This window comes from Hordeum vulgare, chromosome 2H (genome assembly GCF_904849725.1).
Source record: "Hordeum vulgare subsp. vulgare chromosome 2H, MorexV3_pseudomolecules_assembly, whole genome shotgun sequence".
In the NCBI taxonomy this organism is placed as follows: Eukaryota; Viridiplantae; Streptophyta; class Magnoliopsida; order Poales; family Poaceae; genus Hordeum; species Hordeum vulgare.
The window spans coordinates 299445063-299471345 of NC_058519.1; positions in this window are offsets into that span (position 1 = coordinate 299445063).

Genomic DNA, 26283 nt, shown 5'->3' on the forward strand with positions numbered 1-26283 from the left:
TAGTTCTAGACCATTGAACTTTTGGGTAACTTGTTTCCAATGGGGAAGAAGTATACATATCAATTAGGGCTGAGAGAGAGAGAGAGAGAGAGAGAGAGAGAGAGAGAGAGCTTTGCCTTTTATTTGCTCTCGTTTGGTTTTACAATACTTTTTGTCCTTTGGATGGCTTAATCTTTTGTGTTTAATCATACGCTTTGATTGTTGATGCTACTACATTATACCTTTTGAGATATCCACATGATGATCATTCACTTATTTGTCTGCTGTTATGTGCATTACTATTCATTCATATCATTTATGTGCTCCACCAAGTTGTATGTGACATGGAAGAGTGACCCACGATCCTAATCGATTGTGCATTTGCATACAAACGCAAATTAAAATAATGCACAGTTTTAGGGGGAGCTCTTTCATTTCACATACTTCTCAAAGCGAGGATGCTAATCATTGGTTATACCTTTTTTCGAAGGTTTGATCTATATGTGGTCATCAATTACCAAAAAGTAGGAGATTGAAAGCACAATTTCTCCCTAAGGTGGTTTTGGTAATTAATATCAATATATGTATCACTGAACTAATGATCTTACCCATGTATATTTCAGAAAAGTTAAAAGATACATTGGCTGAAGGATTGTGTGGATAAACCCCTTGATGCAAGGAAAGGAATAGGATTGGCTCAAGCTTCAAGCAAGAGGACTCTACACTTTACATTTGTGAGACATCACTTTTGAGTCATAGGAAAGCGAATACAATTAAAAGGGGGTGAGGTATTATGATGAATTGGTTGCTCAAGTGCTTAGAGATAGCCACCAAAAATACTTAGCATTTCTCTCACAAAATTCTCTATCCCAAGTTTCAAAATAAAAACCGGTTCCACCAAGTTTTCCCACTCGGCCCTACCAATTTTCCAAATGAGATATCCTTTGCCAAACCCTAATATCTCGGCACCATCAAGTTTCACATCGGTGCCATCGAAAGACAGTGACCAACTCTCTGGTATCCCTATTTCAAGAATTACAATTTCCGAGATTTAAATCGGTGCCGCTGGGAATTGGAAACTTCCCTAGGTCATCATATCGACACCACAAAGATTCATATATCGGTCTCACCGAGAATTCAAAATTAACAACATTTAGTGCAACTTGGTACCACCAGGATTCATTTCGGTGTCACCGAGTTGGGCAATAATATTTTAACGGTTCGATTTTGGGGGATGCCAATATATACACCTCCACCTCCTCTCATTCACAAAGGAAGCACTCAGAACACACACACATACACACTTGCAAGATCCATTTTTCGAAGAGAGATCCACCTACTCAAGTGTTGAGATCAAGAGATTCCTTGATATCTAGCCACCCCAAGTTGCTTTCCACAAAATCAATCTCTCCTACCCATGCCAAATCTATGAGAGAGTGATTAAGTATTGAGGATACTATCTTTCGAAGCACAAGAGCAACGAGTTCGTCGTTCTACTGCATCTATTACCTTTTGGAGGGTGGTGCCATGGTGGAATAGACAAGGCCACTTCTTTGTGGACCCCTTGTGGGTGGAGCCCTCCATGGACTCTCGCAACCGTAACCCTCCGTGGGCTGAAGTCTCCACTAACATGGACGCACAATAGCGCCACCTTTGCGTTTGATCTTCCTTCCCTACCCTCTACATTACATTTGCATGTCTTTACATTCCGCTGTTATACTCTTAAATATGCATGTGTAGGGTGAACTTGACTAGTAATAATTGGTAAAACTTGCCCACAACTAAATTTGGAGAAGGCTAATTTTTATTTGGTCAAGTAGTCTAATCACCCACCCTCTAGACATACTTCAGATCCTACAATTGCGCTCCAGGAGCGGGATGTCCGACCTAGGGCCTGGATATCCGGACCAATAGTTCCAGATCGCGATTTGGGTCTTCAGAACTCGACTTGGGGCAGCAATTTCGATCACATAGGTCAAAAATGATGGGGAAAAAGCAAAAATAGGGTGGATTTGGTTGTGCGGAAGCTATATCTACTTGCTAAACACTAGATCCATAGACCAAAATCAACAAAAACTCACAAGAATCATCAAAATGCAAGAATAATTTTGGGCACTTTTAGTGGGAATTTTTGAAATTATGACCAAAACACCAAAACACACACAATTAAGGCTAGGAAACGAAGGGAAGGACTGCGAATTTGTGAGAAACGTGGCTCTTGATACCAATATGATACGGGGCAAACCCGTGGGTGCCGATCTTTTCACACTTGGAGGTGGAAAGGGTGAAAACCAAGAGAAACACACAAACTCAAGAACGATCTCCGAACACACATCCACTTGATCCACATAAACACAAGAGATACATTTATCCAAAGACAAGAAAAATGATACATGTAACCAATATCCCTACGAGAGGGGCCTTGTATCCATGAGGGAATCTTCCCTTCAAAAAGGGCCTTGGCATCACTATGGAATCTTGTCACATTGATGCATCTCCATGGTAGAGGTAGTGGAGGAGAAGGACTATATATAGTCCAATACGAGTGGAGGGGGAAAAAGAGGGGATACATGGCCTTGTGGCCCCGTCTTCCCGCATAGGGGCCGGATGTCTGTCCCTTGGGGCCACATATCTAGGGCTTAAGGTGTAGGACAGAAGTACGGGTGAAGGGCCGGATGTCTTGGGCTTGGGTGTCTGGTTTCGCGAGGTACTCGTGTGGGCACACCGGATTTCTGGGACTTGTGCCGGATTTACGGGAGGGGCCGGATGTCCGGGCCGGGACCGGATGTCCGCGACCTCTAGATTAGCCGGCTCTACCTCGGCGCTCACAGGGCCTAGGGGCCGGATGTCCGGGCCATGGGCCGGATGCCCGGGGCCTGGAGGGTCTTGCAACCTCCTTCTCTCGTCGTCCTTTCCAGGCTTCCCTCGTGGATGGTGTAGTTGTTCCTTGGCAGACTATTCCTAACTGTCAGCAACGATCTGTTGATGGCAGACTATTCCTAACTGTCGTATCAATGGTGCTAGAAGTTTCCCATTGACGGAAATTGTCTGTTCCCGTCAACGACGAGCAAACCAGAATTGTAGCAGGTAGCAGCAGGGTAACGAGTAATAGCAGTGGCAAGGAACAACAGTAGTGACAGCAGTAGCAAGTAGCAACTGTAGCAACCGACAGTAGTAACAACAGTAGCAGCAGAGCAAGACAAGTAACAGTAGTAGTAGCAGAGCAAGACAAGTAACAGCAGTAGCGGGACAAACTCGTAGGCCATTGGTCTGTGATTCGTTTGGATAATATTAATCATGCAACATTTATGACACGGAGACATAAGTGTCTAACTCCCGTTCGTCAATGTGATGTAGGCATGCATTCCGTGTGTAGTCATACATGCTTAGGTAAAAGAACTTGCATGACATCTATTGTCCATCCCTCCCGTGGCAGCGGGGTCCAAAAGGATACTACACGATATCAAGGTTCTCCTTTTAATAAAGAACCGGAACAACACATTAGCACTTGGTGAACGCATGAACTCCTCAAACTATGGTGATCACTCCCGGGTTGTCGGATCATAACACATAGTAGGTAACTACAACTTGCAAGATCGGATCTAAAACACACATATATTCGTGACAACATAATAATTTCAGATCTGTAATCATGGCACTCGGGCCCTAGTGAAAATCATTAAGCATGGCAAAGTAGTAGCAACATCAATCTCAGAACATAGTGGATACTAGGGATCAATCCCCGTCAAAACTAACTCGATTACATGATAGATCTCATCCTACTCATCACCGCCTAGCGATCCTACGAATAGATTACTCACGAACGATGAAGAGCTTCATGGAATTGGAGAGGGAAGAAGGTTGATGATGACGATGGCGACAATTTCCCCTCTCCGGAGCCCAAAACGGACTCCATATCTGCCCTCCATATGAAGAATAGGATGTGGTGGCGCCTCCGTATTGCAAATGCGACGAAATCTTCTCTCCTGATTTTTTTCTGGACGAAAGTGAATTTATAGAGCTGAGATTGGGGACGGCAGAGCCACGTGGGCCCCACAAGCATGGTTGCTGCGGCCAGGGGGTGGCCGCGGCAACAGGGCTTGTGGCCCACTGGCCCATCCCCTCAAGTGGATCTTTGCGCAGGTATTTTTCATATTTTCCAGAAAAATTCTCCGTAAATTTTCAGGACGTTCCGAGAACTTCCATTTCTGAAAAAAGACAACACCATGGCAATTCTGCTGAAAACAGCGTCAGTCCGGGTTAGTTCCATTCAAATCATGCAAATTAGAGTCCAAAACAAGGGCAAAAGAGTTTGGAAAAGTAGATACGATGGAGACGTATCAAACTCCCCCAAGCTTAAAACCTTGCTTGTCCTCAAGCAACTCAGTTAACAAACTGAGAGAGAAAGAAAAAACTTTGACAAACTCTGTTTGATCTTGTTGTTGCAACTATGTCTAACTCATAACCATAATTTCAGCAAGATCACAAGTTAACCACATAAGCAAGTGACACAAAGGTCTGATGGTAAACTAATATCAATCGCATAATCAGCTAGCGAGCAAATAATAATGAGTTTCAGATACCAACAATTCAATCAAAACAAGCATAAAGCAATATGAATAGGTGGTATCTCGCTAGCTCTTTCTGAGACCGCAAAACATAAATGCAGAGCACTTTCAAAGATCAAGGGCTGACTAAACATAAACGTAGAGCACTTTCATAGCAACGAAGATCCAGTCATAGTCATACTCTATATCAATCAAAAGCAAAGCATAAAAATGACCGAGGTGCTCTGTAATTGGTGCTTATATTAGAAGAGGATGACTCAACTGGAAAATAAATACACATGCCCTTCACAGAGGGAAGCATTGATTTGTAGAGGTGCCAGAGCTCAAGCTTTGAAAACAGAGATAATAATTTTGGGTGGCATGCTTTCATTGTCAAAGCAATGACCAAGAGTTCTCAATATCTTCCATGCTACTCATGCTATAGGAGGTTCCCAAACAGAAAAGTAAAGTTTTAACTCCCCCACCACCAGTCAATCACACTCCACGGCTTGCCGAATCCTCGGGTACCGTCCATACTAACATCAATCCAGGGGGAGTCTTGTTTTACAGTTATGTTTTTGATTTAAGCATGGAACTGGGCATTCCAATTACCGGCCCCTTTCTCATGAATGATAGTGAATAAACACATGTCGAGGATAACAAACCTAACATGGAAGATACCAATAGCCCCTGTCACCACATGAGCGGTTCGGGCATGCAAAACAGATTATTTCTTGAACGTTTAGAGAATGGCACATGCAAATTTACTTGGAATGGAAGGTAAATACCGCACATAGGTAGGTATGGTGGACTCTCATGGAAAAACTTTTGGGTTTATGGAAGTGGATGCACAAGAAGTATTCCGCTTAGTAGAAATGAAGGCTAGCAGAAGACTGGGAAGCGACCAACTAGAGAGCGTCATCAGTCATCAAGATGCAATGAGTTTGATTAACCTGGAGTGCAAGCATGAACAGGATATAAATCACCATGAACACGAACATCATAGAGGATATGTTGATTTTGTTTCAACTACATGCATGAACATGCGCCAAGTCAAGCCACTTGAATCATTCAAAGGAGAATACCATCCTATCATACTACTTCATAGTCATCTCAAAATCTATGTTGGCATTCAAGACAAACCATTATAAGCTCCTAGCTAAATAAGCATGGCATCATAAACTATGATCTCTAAGTTGTCATTGCAAACATGGTTCTCTCACAACAAATCTTAATCTGGGACAACAAGCTAGTCATATTTACAAAAACAAAATAGATAGAGTTCATACAAGCTTTTCCAGTCTCAGTCACTTCATCATATATCATCATTATTGCCTTTCACTTGCACGATCGAACAATGTGAACAATAATAAGCGTGCTCGTGCAATGGACTAAGCTGAAAGCTGCAGGCAAACACAAAGGAGAAGACAAAGTAATATGGCTCTTTGAAAGCTAAACAGGTATGCATGCAAGAGCCACTAAACATTGTAACCAATATCTTTTATCTTGACCCAAAGAAAAAGAAAACTATTTACACGGGAAAGCTCCCAACAAGCAAAAAAAGAAAGGAAAATATTTTTGGGTTTTCTCAAAAGGACACAAAACAAGAAAACAAGAAAAGGAAAATAAACTAGCATGGATAATACAGTGGCAAAGTGTGAACACCGACGAACAAAGTAAAAGCATAAGCATGAATGTAAGGTCGGTGAGAACACGTACTCCCCCAAGCTTAGGCTTTTGGCCTAGCTTGGTCTACTCCCATGGACGGTCCTGGTGAAACCCAAAATCATAATCGGGGTTATACGGGAGCGCTGCAGCCACTGCCTGAATAGCTGCCTCATGAAGACAGGTAGCCGTCGCCTCCTTCTCATACTCCTCTGCCTCTCCTATGGTTATGTAGTATCTCGATTTAACTTGAAAGTTAAAGAAAGCAGGAGCAGGAAGGGTAATATGGAAGACACGCTGCCTGTTAAATATCAATTAGTATAGGAGGGATTCATCATCCCTCTCAAGAAAATGGTAGCGTGTCAAAGCGACGGGGTCAAGGAAAGCTTTATGGAGCGGGGGATCTCCTGCACGGATGGGTACTCCAAGAAAATTTGCTATGCGAGTGGCATAGATGCCGCCAAAGAAATCTCCCTCAATCGTGTTTTTATTCGGCCTCCTTGCTATAATAGCTCCCATGTTGAAGATTTTATCACCCGTAACTGTGCTCTTAAGGACAGTAAGGTCGGATGCGCACAAGTGACAATGTTCAGCCTTACCGTTAATGCATCTACCTATGAAGAGGGAAAAGTAGTGCAAGGGAGGAAAATGAATGCTTCCTATGGTAGCTTGCGTGATGTCTCCAGTTTCTCCAACAGAAATACTAGAGAAGAAATCTCTAACCGAAGATTTAGCAGGATCTTTAAGATTACCCCCATCGATATTTTCCAAATCCTATTGAAATCCTCCAAATCCATGGCATAAGATTTATCATACAAGTCAAATAGTATGGATGAGTCACAGCCAAATGAAAATTTAAATCTACGCACGAAAGAGGCAGTGAGCATAGCATACTGTTCGCATTTATCTGAGATGAATTCTTCTAACCCGGCATTGCGAACAAGTGTATCAAACTCATCCTTGAAGGGTGCTTCGATCATGAACTCATCGGAAGGCCATTCACATGGTTGTACCGGTGTGTCCCTTAGTTGATAAGGATCGGGCTCCCGAAAAGAAAGACGGAGACCCTTCTTACTTGAGGAGCCACCATGAAACTTCCTCCTAAACATAATTTCTCTTTGCTGAAATTTCGAAGTTCAAGAGAAAAGTGAATAAAGACCAACCATACCTTGTAGCAACTACTCCTACTAGTGCCTAGAGACCGTATCACACGCTAAAACTACTTGGGACCAGCTAAAATCAACATTTCAAGCTCAAGAACAGGATCACCAAGGTAGCAAGAATACGTGAAGGATAAAGCACTAGAGCAAAAACTAATTGGACCAACGGAGGAGTCATTTACCAAGGAGCAATTTCCCCAAAACGGTTCGGAGAATAATGCTTTGAGAAAGGAGATCGAAAATCACAACCAAATGAGCAAGAAGACGGGTTTGAGCTGCGAAACAATTTTTTCTGGAGGAAGAAGAAGAGGATGGGAGCTGGAGTGAGTGGAGGGGGCCCCTGTGGGCCCCTCAAGCTTCCTCCCCACGGCCAGGGGGGTATCCCGCGGTGACAGGGCTTGTGGCCCACTGGTGTGGCCCCCAGGCCAGCTCTCAGTCCTAGTATTTTTCAAATATTCCAGAAAAAATCATACTAGATTTTCAGGACCATCGGAGAACTTTTATTTTCGAGTTATTTTTCTCCGGGACGCTAAAACAGAAAACAGGAAAAACTAAACTAAACCTATCATTTTTCTTCTAAGCAAAATAAAATGAAAGCTTAAAACAGAGGTATGTGACTCTTTGATTCATCCATTTCATGGTCATTGAAAGAAATCCGTCAATGGGGTTGATCAAATCCTCATGACAAAACTTTCTCGAATCGCAAGAGAGAACGGAGAATTTTCGAATAGCCACTAAGTCACCTCAATGGGGATATGTATCTCCCTAGCAGGCAATTCATACTTCATCTTGACACGAGGAATAGGGAATTCAAAGCTCCTTATAAGAATCAATGAAGTTTTTTCGATAGCATTGATGCAATGTACTTGATATCGTTTCTTCGGAAAGTGCATGGTATGCTCATTACCTTTGACATGGAAAGTGACATTGCCATTGTTGCAATCTATAACAGCCCCTGAAGTGTTTGAAAAGGGTCTTCCAAGGATGACCGCCATGGCATCGTCCTCGGGAATATCCAAGATAAAAAAGCCCGTCAAGATGGTGGTGTTAGCAACCACAACAGGCACATCCTCGCAAATGCCGACAGGGAAAGAAGTTGATTTGTCGGCCATTTGTAGAGAGATTTTAGTGGGTGTCAACTTATCCAGTTCAAGTCTACGATAAAGAGAGAGCGGCATAACACTAACACCGGCTCCAAGGTCATATAAGGCAGTTATGATGTAGTTTCCTTTAATGGAGCAAGGTATAGTGGGCACTCCGGGATCACCAAGTTTCTTAGGAGTTCCACCTTTGAAAGTGTAATTGGCAAGCATGGTGGAGATCTCAAGATCTGGTATCTTCCGTTTATTGGTCACGATATCTTTCATGTACTTGGCATACGGAGACATTTTGAGCATATCAACTAACCGCATCTGCAAAAAGACGGGTCTTATCATTTCAATAAAGCGCCCAAAATCCTCATCATCCTTTTTCTTGGATGGCTTAGGAGGAAAGGGCATAGGTCTCTGAACCCATGGCTCTCGTTCTTTACCATGCTTCCTAGTAGTGAAGTCATTCTTATCATATCTCTTAGGTTGTGGATTATCAGGATTAACCGTAGGTTCAATATCCACATCCTTATCATTGCTAGGTTGAGCATCATTATGAACATCGCTATCCATATTGTCACCAGGTTCATGTTCATCACCAGATTGTGTTTCTGCATCAGACGCAGAAATATCATTTGGTTCTTTAGGTGTGATAGTATTTGGTGAAGTAACAGGCAGGTTTCTATCATCCTTCTTCTTCTCCTTAGGAAGACTGGGTGCATCTGCATTAATTCCTTGAGAATCTTCATCAATTCTCTTAGGATGACCTTCAGGATACAAAGGTTCCTGAGTCATTTTGCCTCCTCTAGTAATGACTCTGATAGAGTTGTCATTTAATTCATTGAGCAGGTCATTCTGAGCCTTAAGTACTTGTTCTACCTGAGTAGTAATCATAGAGGAATGTTTACTCAGAAGCTTCATATTGTTGACATTTCTGTCTACACAAGCACTTAAATGGCTAAGCATACGAGTACTTTGTTCCAGATGTCTGCTAACATAATCATTGAAACTCTGTTGTTTGGCAACAAAGTTGTCAAATTCATCAAAGCATAGGCTAGCAGGTTTATCAAAAGGAATATCACTCTCATCAAACCTACCCAGGGAATTTACTTCTACTACCTGTATCGGGTTATCGAGACCATGGATCTCTTTGATAGGTGGTAGATTTTTGACATCTTCAGATCTAATGCCTGTCTCTTGCATAGATTTCTTGGCTTCTTGCATATCTTCGGGACTGAGGAATAGAATACCTATTTTCTTTGGAGTTGGCTTAGGAGGTGGTTCGGGAATAGTCCAAGCATTATCGTTGATCAAGATGTTATTCAGTAGAGTGTCAGCTTGTTCTATAGTTCATTCCCTAAAAACACAACCGACACAACTATCTAGGTGGCCTTTAGAAGCTTCGGTAAGTCCGTTATAGAAGATATCAAGTATCTCGTTCTTCTTAAGAGGGTGATCAGGCAAAGCGTTATGTAGCTGGACGAGCCTCCCACAAGCTTTTGGGAGACTCTCTTCTTTGAGTTGAGCAAAGTTGTATATTTCCTGCAAGGTAGCTTGCTTCTTATGGGCAGGGAAATATTTCTCACAGAAGTAATAGACCATATCCTGGGGACTACTCACACATCCAGGAGCAAGAGAAGTGAACCATGCTTTAGCGTCATCCTTTAGAGAGAAAGGAAACAACTTAAGGATATAGTAGTGGCGGATCTTCCCCTCACTAGTGAAAAGGGTGGCTATATCGTGTAGTTTGGTAAGATGGGCTACGACCGTCTCAGACTCATAACCGTGGAAAGGATCAGATTCGACTAGAGAGATTATCTCAGGATCGACAGAGAATTCATAATCCTTATCGGTGATAAAGATAGGTGAAGTGGCAAACTTCGGGTCGTATTTCATCCTAGCTTCCGGAGATTTTTCCTTCCACTTGAGAAGTAATATATCAGCGTCATAGGCATGCTTACACGCAAGAAAATCATCAGCTATCTCAACCTCCATAACGTAACCCTCAGGTATATCAGGCAATTCATATCTAGGAGAGCTAGATCTAGCGGGAGCAAAAGCAGGTTCTATCTCAATAGTATCGGCAGTTTCAGAAGCATCACGAGCATTGGCAGTAACTCTAGCAATATGAGCATCAAGGGATACCCCTAGTGGCATCTCAGGCAAAGTAGTATCTCTAGCAGTATCAAGCATAGCATCGTCAGGCAAAATAGCATCTCTAGCATCATCGGGCAAAGCAGTATCATGCATAGCATCTCTAGCAGTATCAGCATAGCATCATCAGGCATAGTATCAAGCATAGCATCTCTAGCAGTAGCATCATAAGCATCATCAAGAACAGGCGACATATCAAGATTTCTAGCAGGAGGTGATGTCGCAAACTTACTCATAACTGAAGGTGAATCAAGTGCAGAGCTAGATGGCAGTTCCTTACCTCCCCTCGTAGTTGAGGGAAAGACTTTGGTTTTTGGATCCTTCAGATTCTTAATAGTGATCAGCAGATATAAATCCCAAGTGACTCAGAGAATATAGCAATACTTCCCCGGTAGCGGCACCAGAAAAATGATGCTTCTGTGACAACATACCTTCCCCTGCAACGGCACCAGAAGAATGCTGCTAGCACTCCCCGGTAGCGAAACTAGAAGAATGTTGTTGATGGCCCACCAGCGCGTGGGTTCGACGCAGTTTTCGAGGGTAGAGTATTCGACCCAAATTTGTTAATTCGCCACTCAGGAGGTGAGAGGATACTCTCGAGTATTAGCAGCTGAATGTATCAGATTCAACCACACCTGAAAGATAAGTATCTGCAAGCAAAGTAGCAGCAGCAAAGTAATATGATAACAACGGTGTCAGAAACGATCTGTTGATGGCAGAGTATTCCTAACTGTCGTATCAATGGCGGCAGAAGTTACCCGTTGACGGAAATTGTCTGTTCCTGTCAACGACGGGGGAACCAGAATTGTAGCAGGTAGCAGCAGTGTAACGAGTAATAGCAATGGCAAGGAACAACAGTAGTGACAGTAGTAGCAAGCGACAGTAGTAACAACAGTAGCAACAGAGCAAGACAAGTAACAGCAGTAGCAGCAGAGCAAGACAAGTAACAGCAGTAGTGGGACAAACTCGTAGGCAATGGGTCGGTGATTCGTTTGGATGATATTCATCATGCAACTGTTATAACACGGAGAGATATGTGGCTAGCTCCCGTTAGTCAATGTGATGTAGGCATGCATTCCGTGTGTAGTCATACGTGCATAGGGAAAAGAACTTGCATGACATCTATTGTCCATCCCTCCCGTGGCAGCGGGGTCCAAAAGGATACTACATGATATTAAGGTTCTCCTTTTAATAAAGAACCGGAACAACGCATTAGCACTTGGTGAACACATGAACTCCTCAAACTATGGTCATCACCGGGAGTTGTTCCGGTTATTGTCACTCCGGGGTTGTCGGATCATAACACATAGTAGGTAACCACAACTTGCAAGATCGGATCTAAATCACACATATATTGGTGATAACATAATAATTTCAGATCTGAAATCATGGCACTCGGGCCCTAGTGACAAGCATTAAGCATGGCAAAGTAGTAGCAACATCAATCTTAGAACATAGTGGATACTAGGGATCAATCGCCATCAAAACTAACTCGATTGCATGATAGATCTCATCCTACTCATCACCGCCCAGCGAGCCTACTAATAGATTACTCACGGACGATGAAGAGCTTCATGGAATTGGAGACGGAAGAAGGTTGATGATGACGATGGCGATGATTTCCCCTCTCCGGAGCCCAAAACGGACTCCAGATCTGCCCTTCAGATGAAGAACAGGATGTGGCGGCGCCTCCGTATCGCAAACGCGACGAAAGTGAATTTATAGAGCTGAGATTGGTGGTGGCAGAGCAACGTGGGCCCCGCAAGCTTGGTTGCCGCGGCCAGGGGGTGGCCGCAGTAACAGGGCTTGTGGCCCACTGGCCCATCCTCTCCGGTGGATCTTTGCGGAGGTATTTTTCATATTTTCCAGAAAAATTCTCCGTAAATTTTCAGGACATTCCGAGAACTTTCATTTTTGCACAAAAACAACACCATGGCAATTCTTCTGAAAACAGCGTCACTCCGGGTTAGTTCCATTCAAATCATGCAAATTAGAGTCCAAAAGAAGGGCAAAAGAGTTTGGAAAAGTAGATACGATGGAGACATATAGAGCATGTGTAAAGGATATGATTCACCTTTATGTATGTGGAGTAGATGTGGCACGTGTCACTTGCCAAATGAATTCTTGTGAAGGTGATGTCCGTAGGATGCTATGCATTATTCCCCTTGGTAAAGATCCGTCCTCCAATCAAAATCCTAATCACCATGGGAAAGGGATGTCATTGCCGTGTAGTTGTAGATGATCACCAAACGCTCACCATCTATAAGATCGAAGAAAACCATGATATAATGTGATCACATGGTATCTTGCTAGCCCTTTCTGAGACCACAAAACATAAATGGGGAGTTCCTCTAAAGTTCAAGCAATGAATAAACACTGTAATTCACGGTAGAAAAGATCCAACAATGTTCACATTCAATATTTAATATACTCAATTCTTAAGAATGACAATAGTGTTTTCAAAGTTGTTGCAATGAGAAGGTCATGACTCAATGATAAAAGTAAATGGAAAGGCCATTCGTAGTGGGAAGTAGGGATTTGCAGAGGTGCCAAAGCTCATGGTTTTAGAACAGAGGTGAATAAGTTTTGAGTGGTGTACTTTTCGTGTCAATGTTATAACAAAGATTTTTATATCTTCCATGCTAAACACATTATAAATGGTTCTCAAGCATAGAGGTAAAGTTTTACGCTCGCTCAACAGTACAAACACAAGGCTTGGATATCCTAATCCATGGGTGCCCTCCAAACAATGAAATTTAAAGGGGGAGTTTGTTGTTGAAAGTGCATTATATCTATGAGAGGGGGGTGATTGGCCATTTTTACAAATTCTTCACTAAGCAATTCATTGGTGAAGAAATAAAGAGTGAATAAATACTACATAGTGGATAAAGTACTAACGTGCATGACAAAGATGGTAACATCCAAGTCGTCATGAAGACATAGAGCATACACGAATTACATGTAATACGTGATCAGGATAGCTTGCAGAAGGTAAAGTGACTGAAGAATTAGGATTGAGGAAATTGGGAAAGAATGGAGTCAAAATCTTCAAACAGGAGGGATCAATTTCATTTACATGTAAAGGACGTAATGAAAGGCTTGAAGAAATAGAACCAGTTGCTTGATGAACACAAAGGATTAGTTCTACTAGTTTCAAATAATCTCACAGTTGCACATCTAGTTGGAGTGGCGTGGAATTCAAATCAGAGGACACTTAGTCCTCACCATATTATTTTTTAGCTAATGTCACTTAGACTCTGCCCAATTACTCATGATAAGTTTTCGAGGTACACCTCCAAACCTTCATAGACTTAGTCACGAGTCAATCCATAATTAATCTTGCATGCTCTAGACCATGATGACTAATCGTCTAGAAGATACACAGTCTTCAAAGGTAATAACCATCGGTTCCACACATGAAAATTTCTTGTGTGATGCTCAATAACTTTGAGGCTATGGGTGTATGGATTTTTCCTCACTTAGGATTCTGTCAAAATGTTCACAGGAAGCGTTGCTGTAGATGAGACTTGTCAATGTCTCCCTCGGAGCATCCAACCAACTTATGGTTGTGGGGCGGCTATTTATAGCCAAGAGGCAACGTCACCTGATATCACATAAATGCCCCTTCATACATGACCGTCGCCTGGATAAGGATCCACTCGATAGTTGGCACACAACGCATTAATAGTCGAAAATCTGAACTCAGAAATTCCTCGGACCTACCAATTTCCTCACGGTAGGCAATTCACACTCGGGAAAATCCTAACTCCTTAGTTAGACTAGTTTCCTTTGGGACCATAAGAACTTCATTTCTGTCACTGAAGAAGTAGACTACGCTGTAAGATATTTCCAAAGTCTACACTCGAAGAAATAGGTAGGTGTATGTTTTCAGAAGAGCATCACTTGGAAATATGCCTTGTATTGCCTCAACCCCCTTTAACAGTACGGTGTTTCCTATGAGTCAAGAACAAGAAAAAACTATGAAAACAAAGTCATCAAGCTTCAAAGTACTCACTTCAATTTCTTCAAATGTCACACGAAATGCTCGACTTCAGTTTCTTCAAGAAGAGCACCAAAGTCTTCACTTGAAGAAATGCAATTTAATGGTCGACTTTTGTGGGTTAAACTGAACTCTTCAGGGCTATAATACATGTGTACAGTCACAAACATATTAGCCCCTTAATCCATTTGTCTTCCATACACCAAAAGCGCTAAGGGGGTAATAGATTCACTTACAATCTCCCCCTTTTTGGTGATTGATGAGAAATAGGTTAAGTTTTTAACGGGGATTAAAATATGAAGTGTAAGTATAGAGCATGAAAAATCTGACTGCACGATATAGACGCACTCCCCGTGAAGATGTGAATGTTGAAGAATTTGCTTTGGATTGCAAATGCACATGGCAGGATGGAATTGTGGAGATATCCCCCTATATCTTGGAACCCTTTCACGCATAGAACTACAATACGTAGAATTTGGAATGTATGACAAAAATTAATGTCTCACAGAATTCAGCATGCGTGCATAGATAAATTGGAGGAATAATCATGTAGGAAATGGTTCGAATGAGTCAAACCACCATCGGAATTAACTTTACAACTTGTTACAATAAACACATCAGTAGAGCGAGACTTGTGACTTAATCAAATCTATCAGCCCGTATAAATACCCGCTTGAAGACTAAACTCAAATTTCTCCCCCTTTGTCATCTAATGATCAAAAGGAGACTGAAAGTGCATTATATTGGCCATAGGGGGATCATTGAGCAGCTTTTACAAATTCGTCACCGAGGAATTTCTAGATGAGTAAATATGTGGGTGACAAAAATTAATGAAGCGGATAAGTAATTAATCATATGCAAAATACGTGAACACCATAATCGTCATCATGAACTGAAGCATGTGAGTAAAAGAGTAACTAGCGACCAAGATAAGTTGACCGACTGAAGAACATGGATTGAGGAAATTGAGTAAGTTTTCATTCCAAGTATTCACAAAAGCAACGAGAAATATCTTCAGTATGCGAGTAATTAGGTGACGACTTGAAGAAATGGAACCACGAAGCTTAGTGAAGACAATGGATTTGTTTGACTAGTTCAAACTCCTGTCATAGTTGTACATGTGGTTGGGGCAGCTGAGCTTGCACTTTGAAGACACTTAGTCCTCACCATATTACCCTTGAGATACCCTAGTTCATCTTTTGTATTCAATCTTCGTCTCAAAATCCCGATTGGTACTTGGGGGCTCCTAGTATTATTTATTACACCTTGTAGTTGATGCTAGTTGGTTTACTTGCTGGAAGATTATATGTTCATATCCTTAAGCATATTCATCACACCTCTGATCTTGAACATGATGATTATTTTTGAGTAGTTATTTTCCTTCATGAGGACATGTGATAAGTCTTGTTATAAGTAATCATGTGAAGTTAGTGTTCTTTCAATATTTTGATGATGTGTATGTTGCTTTTCCTTTAGTGGTGCCATGTGAACACCACACTTCACCATATTTGGGCCTAAAGGAAATCATTGGGGGGTAATAAGTAAATGCTGGGTTGCAAGAGTGACAGAATCTCAAACCCTAGTTTATGCATTATTTCGTAAGGGGGTGATTTGGATCCATGTGTTTCATGTTATGGTTCGATTTATCTTAATACTTATTTCGTAGGTGCGGATGCTTGCGAGAGTGGGTAATCATAAGAGGATTGTTTGTTCAAGTAAGAACAATACCCTAGCACCGCTTCACCCACATGTCAAATTATCAAAGTATACAACACGAATAAACTAAACATGATGAATGTGACTACATAACAATGTCAATGTGTCCCTGAGAACATTTTACTTCATATAAGAGAACTTTCAAGTTTGTACTTTGCTACAAAGAGCATTCGGCCAATCTGAGAGCAACTTTATATTGCTCGGTGCACTCATGACAACTTACTTGAAGGATCTCACTCAATCAATGGGTAGGTATGATGGACTCTCATGGTAAGAAACTGTGTTTCAGGGTTATGGATGCACAAGTACTATGTGTACTTAGTGTGAAGTTTTTGGGCTAGCAAAAGGTCTAAAGCAAGCATCGCATGTTAAAGGACCCAGGACCATATAACTTATATAGGAATGTGAAATACCATCACCATTATATTATCTGCCATATCGTACATAAACACTTGATCATTATATAATATTTGATGTGGGATCATAATCACAAAAGATGTCCAAGATAATGTATATATATGAGAATGTCTTCTCCTCTTTCATAGTCTTGCTTAGATAGTAACCATGACTAATATTATTTTTGTTTATTTTCAACAATCTTCATCACTTATACTCTTTACTATGTGAAGCCATTACTTCTCATGGGATAAGCATATGATCTATATCTTTCTTTTCATTGACATGCTCTGATGACAGGTGCCCACGGGTAAACAACAAAAAATTAACTAATATTTTTATATAACTCGCATACTGAATGCACATATGCTCCCTTGGTGATTTTGATAACTCATGAGAACATACATTGTCTCTGGGACTAAAACTTTTACCTAGATACTTAAGGATTAGTCCATGGAGAACTATGGTTTAAGGTTTTTGTGGAGATGCCCCTCGATGCAAGAAAAGAATAATATTGGCTCAAGCTTCAAGCTAGAATAATATTCATTTTATATTTGTGAGAAATCACTTTTGAGTTCATAAGAAGTCAATACTACTAAAAGGGGGTCAGGTAGTAAAATGAACTGATTGCTCAAATGCTCAAAGCTAGCCACCAAAACACTCAGTCATTTTTCCCACATATCCACTCTGTCAAGTTCCACATTCACAAATTCGAGTCACTAACATTTACACATCGGACCCACTGAGTTTGAATCTCAGACAGAACCCTAGCCATTCCCACCAAATCGGTGCTACCGCAACTGCATCGATGCTACGGAGTTCAGTGTGACCAACATTCTGTTGCCAAGATACGCAAAATCAGAATTTCCGAGTTTGTGTACCGGTGCCACCGAGTTTGGCCATCTGACCATTAGTCACCTTTTTGGTGCCACCGAGTTCTATATATCGGTCTCATCGAGATTCAAAATTTGACACCTTTAGTACTAGTCGGTACCACCGAGTTGTCCACTTCGGTGTCACCAAATTTTCACTTTTGTGTGTAACGGTTGGATTTTGGCTGGTGCCGATATATAACCCTTCACCCACCTCTCATTCGTGTAAGAAGATGTCAGAACACACACTTCACTTCTAGATCCATTTTCTGAGAGAGAACCACCTACTCATGTGTTCAGACCAAGATATTGCAATCCAATATTTGAAAATTGATATCTAGCCTCCCCAAACTGCTTTCCACAAAATCAACCTCTCCTACCCATTCATATTCTGTGAGAGAGTGATTTATGTTGAGTTGACTATCTTTAGAAGCACAAGACCAAGGAGTTCGTTGATCTACCCCATCTATTACATTTTGGAGGGTGGTGCCTCCTAGATTGGTTAGGTTTCGCTTGGGATCCTCCTACTTCGTGTTGTGGAGTTGAACCAAGACGTTTGTAAGGGCAAGGAGATCGCCTACTTCGTGAAGATCTACCGTGAGTAAGGCTAGTTTTCCATGGACGTAAGCTGTGGTGGGATAGACAAGGTCGCTTCTTTGTGGACCCTCTGTGGACTCTTGCATCCGTTACCCTCCATGGGTTGAAGTCTCCACTAACATGGACGTACGATAGCGCCACCTATCAGAACCATGCCAAAAATTGCCCTATCAACCTCATTCGTTTGATCTCCCTACCTGACTCGTGTATATTACACTTGGATGTTTTAATTTACGCTACTATATTCTTAGAACTGCATGTGTAGGGTGACCTAGACTTGTTACACTTCTAGATTTCTTCCCTCCTAGAAATTAGGTTAGGATAGAATTCTTATCTTGACAAGTAGTTTATTCACCCCCTCTAGACAAATCTTCTATCGATCCCTCAATTGGTATCAGAGCAAGATCTCCAAAACCTTGGTTTAACCGACATTGGAGGAAGATGAATGTTAGTAGTTCCTAGATCCTTAGTTGTAGAGTGCCTATTCTGGATGGGGAGTAATTTAGACAATGGAAAGATGAAATGCTGGATATATTTAATAAGTTCCATTTGCGCAAGTGTATTGAATATCCCAATGCACCTCCCATTGACTTCATACATCCTTCTCATGATGATGAAGTTAACATTTTTGGTAACCTTAACACTGTCAATCTAATCATTAGAGGTTTACGTAGAAATGTGCTTAATGAGTTGCAAAACTTTGAGTGTGCTCATACCTTGTGGAAAGACATAGAGAAAATATTTCCAAACTATTCCTTGAAAAATCTTGATATCATTGTTCACAAGTACATTGCTCTCCATAAGATGAAGCCAACCAATCCTAACTTCTATAAATGCCTATCTGAGCTTCGTGGCCTCATGCGTGCTAAAAGAAATGTCATTACCATAAAAAATATCATTGCTGAAGCCATTCCAATGCATAAACTTGAACATTGTAATAGTCACATTTCTGATGAAACTTCTGTCTCTTACGAGGAAACTTGATCCAATGGTGACTATGCTGAAAGTGGCTACTACAATGATGATGAGAACTTCAACACCGAGTATGAGAAGAACATGAAGAACCTTAGTCTTGGCTAACCTTAAAGACTACATGGCCGGTAGTAAGGAGTGGGTTCTCGACAGTGGATGAACTGATCACATGACCGGAGATAAAGACATGTTCCATGAGATTACACCGAATCATGGACCTTGAAGGTATGTAACTTTTGGAGACAACTCCAAAGGTAAGGTACTTGGTCTTGGTAAGGTGGTCGTATCTCATGATAGTTCCATTCAGAATGTGATGCTTGTTGAATCCCTTGGCTACAATCTTCTTTACGTATCTAGACTAGTAGACTTTGGTTTCGATGTGCTATTTACAAAAGATGAATGCCGAGTGTTTTGTAGCGACAATCATAACAACATATTTACTAGTTTCCTAGAGATGATCTACAAATTATTGATTTCTCTAAAATATCCAAACCCCGTACATGTCTTATTGCAAAATCTTCTAAAGGTTGGTTATGGCATAGAAGGCTTGGACATGTTGGTATGCGTAATCTTGAGAAACTTATCAAAGGTGATCATATTCTTGGTGTTAAAGATGCTATCATTGACAAAGATAGACTTTGAAGTGCTTGTCAAGCAGGAAAAAAAGTTGGAGGAAGTCATCCCGTGAAGAACATCATGACCACAAGAAGACCCCTCGAGCTGCTTCACATGGATCTCTTTGGTCCCAACGCTTATAAGAGCCTCGGGGGAAATTCTTATGGTCTAGTCATTGTTGATGATTTTTCCAAATTTACGTGGGTGTTCTTTCTCAATGATAAGTTGCATGTATAAATGATCTTCAAGAACTTTGCTCGAAAAGCTGAAAACAAGTTTGACGTGAAGATCAAGAAGGTTCAGAGCGATAATGGAACGGAGTTCAAGAACACTAATGTGGATACTTTTCTTGACAAAGAAGGTATATTACATGATTTCTCATGGACGTACACACCTCAACAGAATGGAGTTGTTGAGAGGAAGTACCGGACGCTCATAGAGATGGCGGGAATGATGCTTGACGAATACAAGACTCCAGGACACTTTTGGGCAGAAGCTGTGGAAATAGCTTGCCATGCCAGAAACTGACTCTACCTACACAAGCTTCTCAGTAAAACGACATACGAGCTACTCACCAGTAACAAACCCCAACATGGATACTTTCGAGTATTCAGCTCTAAGTGCTATATTCTTGATAAGCATCGTCGATATAAATTTGCACCTAAATCTTATGAAGGTTTCATTCTTGGTTATGGATCACACTCTCACGCCTATCGTATCTACAACAACTTCATTCGAAAAGTTGAAGAGACGGTAGATGTGAAGTTTGATGAGACTAACGGTTCGCAAGTCAAACAATTGCCAATTGATATAGGAGACAAGGAACCTTCGGAAGCTATCAAAGATTTGTCCATTGGGAAGATTCATCCCATGGAGGTGAAGGAAAGTACTTCATCAACTCAAGTGGAAGCTCCTACTTCGTGTCAAGGCAAACCGCAAAACTACATGGCAGCATCCACAAGCGGTACACGACATGATGAAGATGAGGAAGAGAAACATCTTGACGATCCACCTCAACCTTCCTCACCACCACCTCAGGGAGAAGATGACGCCAACGACAATGCTCAAGATGATGATGAAGAAGAAGAATCTCCTCCATCCAACAAGAAGAAGATGTCAAGAGTTAGAGCAAGAGTGGACAGAGACCTTCCGCTGAAACATATCTACAACGACATATCACTCGCTCTAAAACTCGACTAGCTAACTTTTGTGAGAATTATTCTATCATATCTAGAATTGAACCCTTGAAGGTAGAAGAAGCTCTCCAAGAACAAAATTGGGTGAATGCCACGCATAAAGAGCTACACAACTTCGAGACGAACCAAGTATGGACACTAGTTGAAAAAAAAAGGCGAGCAGAACATCATTGGTAAGAGATGGGTGTTTCGGAACAAGCAAGATGAAGACGGACAAGTTGTATGAAACATAACACGTCTCGTATCATAAGGGTACACGTAAGTCGAAGGTATGGACTACGGCGAGACTTGTGCTCCTGTTGCTAGACTTGAAGCCATTCGTATTATTCCAGCTTATGCCAATCAACATGATATAACTCTCTACCAAATGGATATTGAAAGTGCCTTTCTCAATGGAGAAATTGAAGAGGAAGTTTATGTTGAACAACCTCCTGGCTTCATGAACTCTAGGAAACCTGATCATGTTTACAAACTTCGTAAAGCTTTATATGGTGTTAAACAAGCACCTAGAGCTTGGTACAAATGCCTAATGAAGTTTCTCATTGAAAAGGGATTTGAAATTGGCAAAATTTATGCAACCTTATTCACTAAAAGAGTAAATGGCGAATTATTTGTTTTTCAAACATATGTGGATGACATTATCTTTGGATCTACTAACCCACATTTTAGTGAAAAGTTTGGAAAGCTGATGTTAGAGAAGTACGAGATTTCCATGAACTAAAGTTTTTCCTTTGATTGCAAATCAGACAATCGAGAGAATGTACGTTCATCTCTCAAACCAAGTACACCAAGCTGACTTGATCAGGAAGTTTAACATGCCAGAATGCAAAGGTATGAGAACCCCCATGCCTACTAGTGGACATCTTGACCTCACTATGGATGATGCACCCGTTGATCAAAAGGTTTATCGATCAATGATTGGATCATTGTTATATCTATGCGCCTCTCATCCTGATATCATGCTAAGTGTTTGCATGTGTGCCCGCTGATACGTCCCAAACATATCTATAATTTCTTCTTGTTCCATGATCTTTTGGGTGACATTGTTATACGTTTTGCTACACTTTTATATCATTTTACACATGTTTGGACTAACCTACTAACTCAGTGCACCTAGTGTCAGTTTATGTCTGCTGATGTCTACTTTGCAGGGGGGTTTACCCAATTTTCTGAAGCCCGAAAAAGTCTAGAAAATATATATAAAAAATCAGCGAAACAGAAGCTTCCATATCACTGAAGGAGGGCTAGAGGGGGGCCAGGGGCCTCCTAGGCGGCCTGCTGGCGTTGCCAGGTCCTAGGCCGCGCGAGGAGGTCGCCTGGGTGGGTCCCACCTCCTCTGGTGCCCTCCTTTGTCCTATATTTATACTCCTGAGAGGAAACACTCGCAGACTTTCGGGAATCGCGAATTGCTCCATCGTTCCGCTGCCGCAGCGCTTCCGAGATTGGGAGCGTCACGATACCTCTTCCCGGCACCCTGCAGGAGGGAGGATTGACCTTCGGGAGCTTCTCGACCACCATGGACGTTTCTCGGACGTGTTGTGAGTAGTCCTCCTTGTACCATGGGTCCATGACTAGCAGCTATGTGATATCTTCTCTCCAAGCTTGTGCTTCAATGGTTAGTCCTTGTGAGCTGCTCTACATGATCAAGGCATCTATGTAAGTCCCTTGCTATTCCTATGCTCGGTTTGTTGGGATCTGATGGATTATCAGATTATGTTCAGATTTTTATGAGTTATATATTTGATTATCCTTTTATATTATGTTCCTTAATGATTCATGCATGTTCTCCGTTGCTATTTATTGCTTTGGCCGAGTAGTTGCTATTTTTATGAGTTATATATTTGATTATCCTTTTATATTATGTTCCTTAACTTTTCCGTTGCAATCACTATTACCTTCCCGCTTGTGTTTTGATACTTTTGCAAACTACAAGGCCGGAGAGATTGACCACTTCTTTGTACTCGTTGGGAGCAAAGTTATTTGTTGTGTGTGTGCAGGTCCATGCCTTTTGCTGACCAGGGCAGGAGACACCTACTTGTTGATCCTAGCAGTCCTCCTGGTTTGATAAACCTTACTGTCTCCGTGTAAGGGAAATTTTCTACTGACTACATCTCCACCTTCCACTTGGGGTAACCAACGAGGGGCGAGAACTATATCTATCAACTCGTCATCACGCGAATTTCTGGCTTCGTTGCCGGGGACTCCAGTCTTCAAGATAGGGGAGTTGCACGCTATCTTTTACCTTTTCTTTTTAGTCTTGTTAGTTTGTTTTTTAGTTTTTTTGCTTTCGATTCTTATACCAAAAACCATAAAAAAAATTAGTTGTTTTGTTCTTGCTTGTTGCCGCTGCTATGGGTTCCACTGAAAACACAAAGTTGTGTGACTTCACTAGTGACAACAACAATGACTTTATCTCCACTCCTATTGCTGCTCCCGCCACTGGAGCCACGTCCTATGAGATTGAACCTGCTTTACCGAACCTAGTTATGAAAGATCAATTCTCTGGTGGTGGAGATGATGCGTCCTTGCACTTGAACAATTTTGTTGAGCTTTGTGATATGCAAAAATATAAAGAAGTAGATGGTGATATTGTTAAACTTAAGCTTTTTCCTTTCTCCTTGAGGCGAGGGGCTAAAGTGTGGCTTCTATCTTTGCCTAGAAATATCATAGATTCTTCAGATAAGTGCAAGGATGCTTTTATTGGTAAGTATTACCTGCCTGCTAAGATTATCCAATTGAGGAGTAACATTATAAATTTTAGGCAATTGGATAATGAACATGTTGCTCAAGCTTGGGAACGTATGAAATCTCTTGTTAAGAATTGCCCTACACATGGGTTGACTACTTGGATGGTTATCCAAACTTTCTATGCAGGATTGAACTTTACCTCGCAGAATTTGTTAGACTCGGCCGCGGGGGCGGGGGCAACCTTTATGTAAACTACACTTGGTGCTGCCACAAAGCTATTGGATGAGATGATGACAAATTATTCTCAATGGCACACCGAGAGAGCTCCAACAAGTAGGAAGGTAAACTCTGTTCAGGAGATTTCCTCCCTTAATGATAAGGTTGACATGATCATGACTCTACTTACTAAGCAAGCTCCTATTGATCCTCTTGATGTTCCTTTAAATTCTTTGGTTGCTCAAGAAAGAGAGCAAGTGGATGTTAATTTTTATTTCTAGGAACAACTTTAATAACAATGCTTATAGGAGTAATTTTGGTAGCAATCCTAGACCATTCCCATCCAACAACTATGGGAATAGTGACACCTATAGTAACACCCCTAATGATAGAAGAATGCCTAGTTATGAGAAACTTTTAGAGATAGAGAAGGCTACAAAGAAATATATGCACACCCAATATGAACATAACAAAGTCTTCTCTAGACAATTAGATGAGCATACTTCTATTTTGCAAAACATTGGAAGACAACTTGAGAGCCTGAATAGTGAGATTTCCAACCTCCAAACTAGACTCACCACCACGGAGACCCAATTTCCAATATGTCTCACATGCAGGTCACTTTGATAAATCAAATGGCAGCCAAACCCGAAGTGGTCCAATTTCCAATATGAGCATACTTCTATTTTACAAAGAAACTATCCTTTAAATGGATTGCACACATTTAGGGGGAGCTTGGACTAGTCATATTTCCTTCAAAGCTATCATATCCTTATGAGTATCTTTATTTGAAGATTTGATTGTACGTTTTTATCAATTACCAAAAGGGGGGAGATTGAAAGCACATATGCTCCCTTGGTGATTTTGATAATTCATGACATCATACATTGTCTCTTGGACTAACACTTTTACCTACATATTTTAGGGTTGGTCCATGGAGAACTATGGCTTAAGGTTTTTGTGGAGATGCCCCTGGGTGCAAGAAAGGAATAATATTGGCTCAAGCTTCAAGATAGAAGACTCTTCATTTTATATTTGTGAGAAATCACTTTTGAGTCCATAGGAAAGCCAATACTATTAAAAGGGGGTGAGGTAGTAAATGAACTGATTGCTTAAATGCTCAAAGCTAGCCAACAAAACACACAGTCATGTTTCCCACATATCCACTCTATCAAGTTGTAGATTCACAAATTCGGTGTCACCAACATTTCCACATCGGACCCTCCGAGTATCAATCTCAGACAGAACACTAGCCATTCCCACCAAATCGGTGCAACCGAAACTGCATCGGTGCTACCGAGTTCAGTGTGACCAACATTTCGTTGCGAGGATACACAAAATCGGAATTTCCCAATTTGAGGATCGGTGCCACCGAGTTTGGCCATCTGACCGTTAGTCACCTTTTCGGTGCCACCGAGTTCTATATATCAGTCTCACCGAGATTCAAAAGTTCACACCTGTAGTACTATTCGGTACCCCCGAGTTGTCCACTTCGGTGTCACCAAGTTTGCACTTTTGTGTGTAACGGTTTGGTTTTGGCTGCTGCCTATATATACCCCTTTACCCACCTCTCTTTTGTGGGAGAAGCACTTTGAACACACACTTCACTTCCAGATCTTTTTCTGAGAGGGAACCACCTACTCATGTGTTCAGACCAAGATATTCCAATCCAATCATTTGAAACTTGATCTCTAGCCTCCCCAAATTGCTTTCCACCAAATAAAGCTCTGCTACCCATTCATATTCTAGGAGAGAGTGATTTGTGTTGTGGAGACTATCTTTAGAAGCACAAGAGCAAGGAGTTCATTGATCTACCCCATCTATTACATTTTGGAGGGCGGTGCCTCCTAGATTGGTTAGGTATCTCTTGGGAGCTTCCTACTTCGTGTTGTGGAGTTGAACCAAGACGTTTGTAAGGGCAAGGAGATCGCCTACTTCAATAAGATCTACCGCGAGTAAGACTAGTCCTCCGTGGACGTAAGCCGTTGTGGGATAGACAAGGTCGCTTCTTTGTGGACTCTCCATGGGTGGAGCCCTCCGTGGACTCCCGCAGTCGTTACCCTCCGTGCCTTGAATTCTCCACTAACATGGACGTACGATAGCGCCACCTATCGGAACCATACCAAAAATCGTTGTGTCAACCTCATGCGTTTGATCTCCCTACCTTACCCCTATACATTACACTTCCATGTGTTTACTTTTCGCTGCTATAATCTTAGAACTTCATGTGTAGGGTGACTTAGACTTGTTACACTGCTAGATTTTTGCCCTCCTAGAAATTAGGTTAGGCTAGAATTTTTATCTTGACAAGTTGTCTATTCACCACCCCCTCTAGACACATCTTCTATCGATCCCTCACATACTCGATTACAAGGATAGACGGAAGTCAATGCAAAATTCCTAAGCAAACCAAATCTAAAAT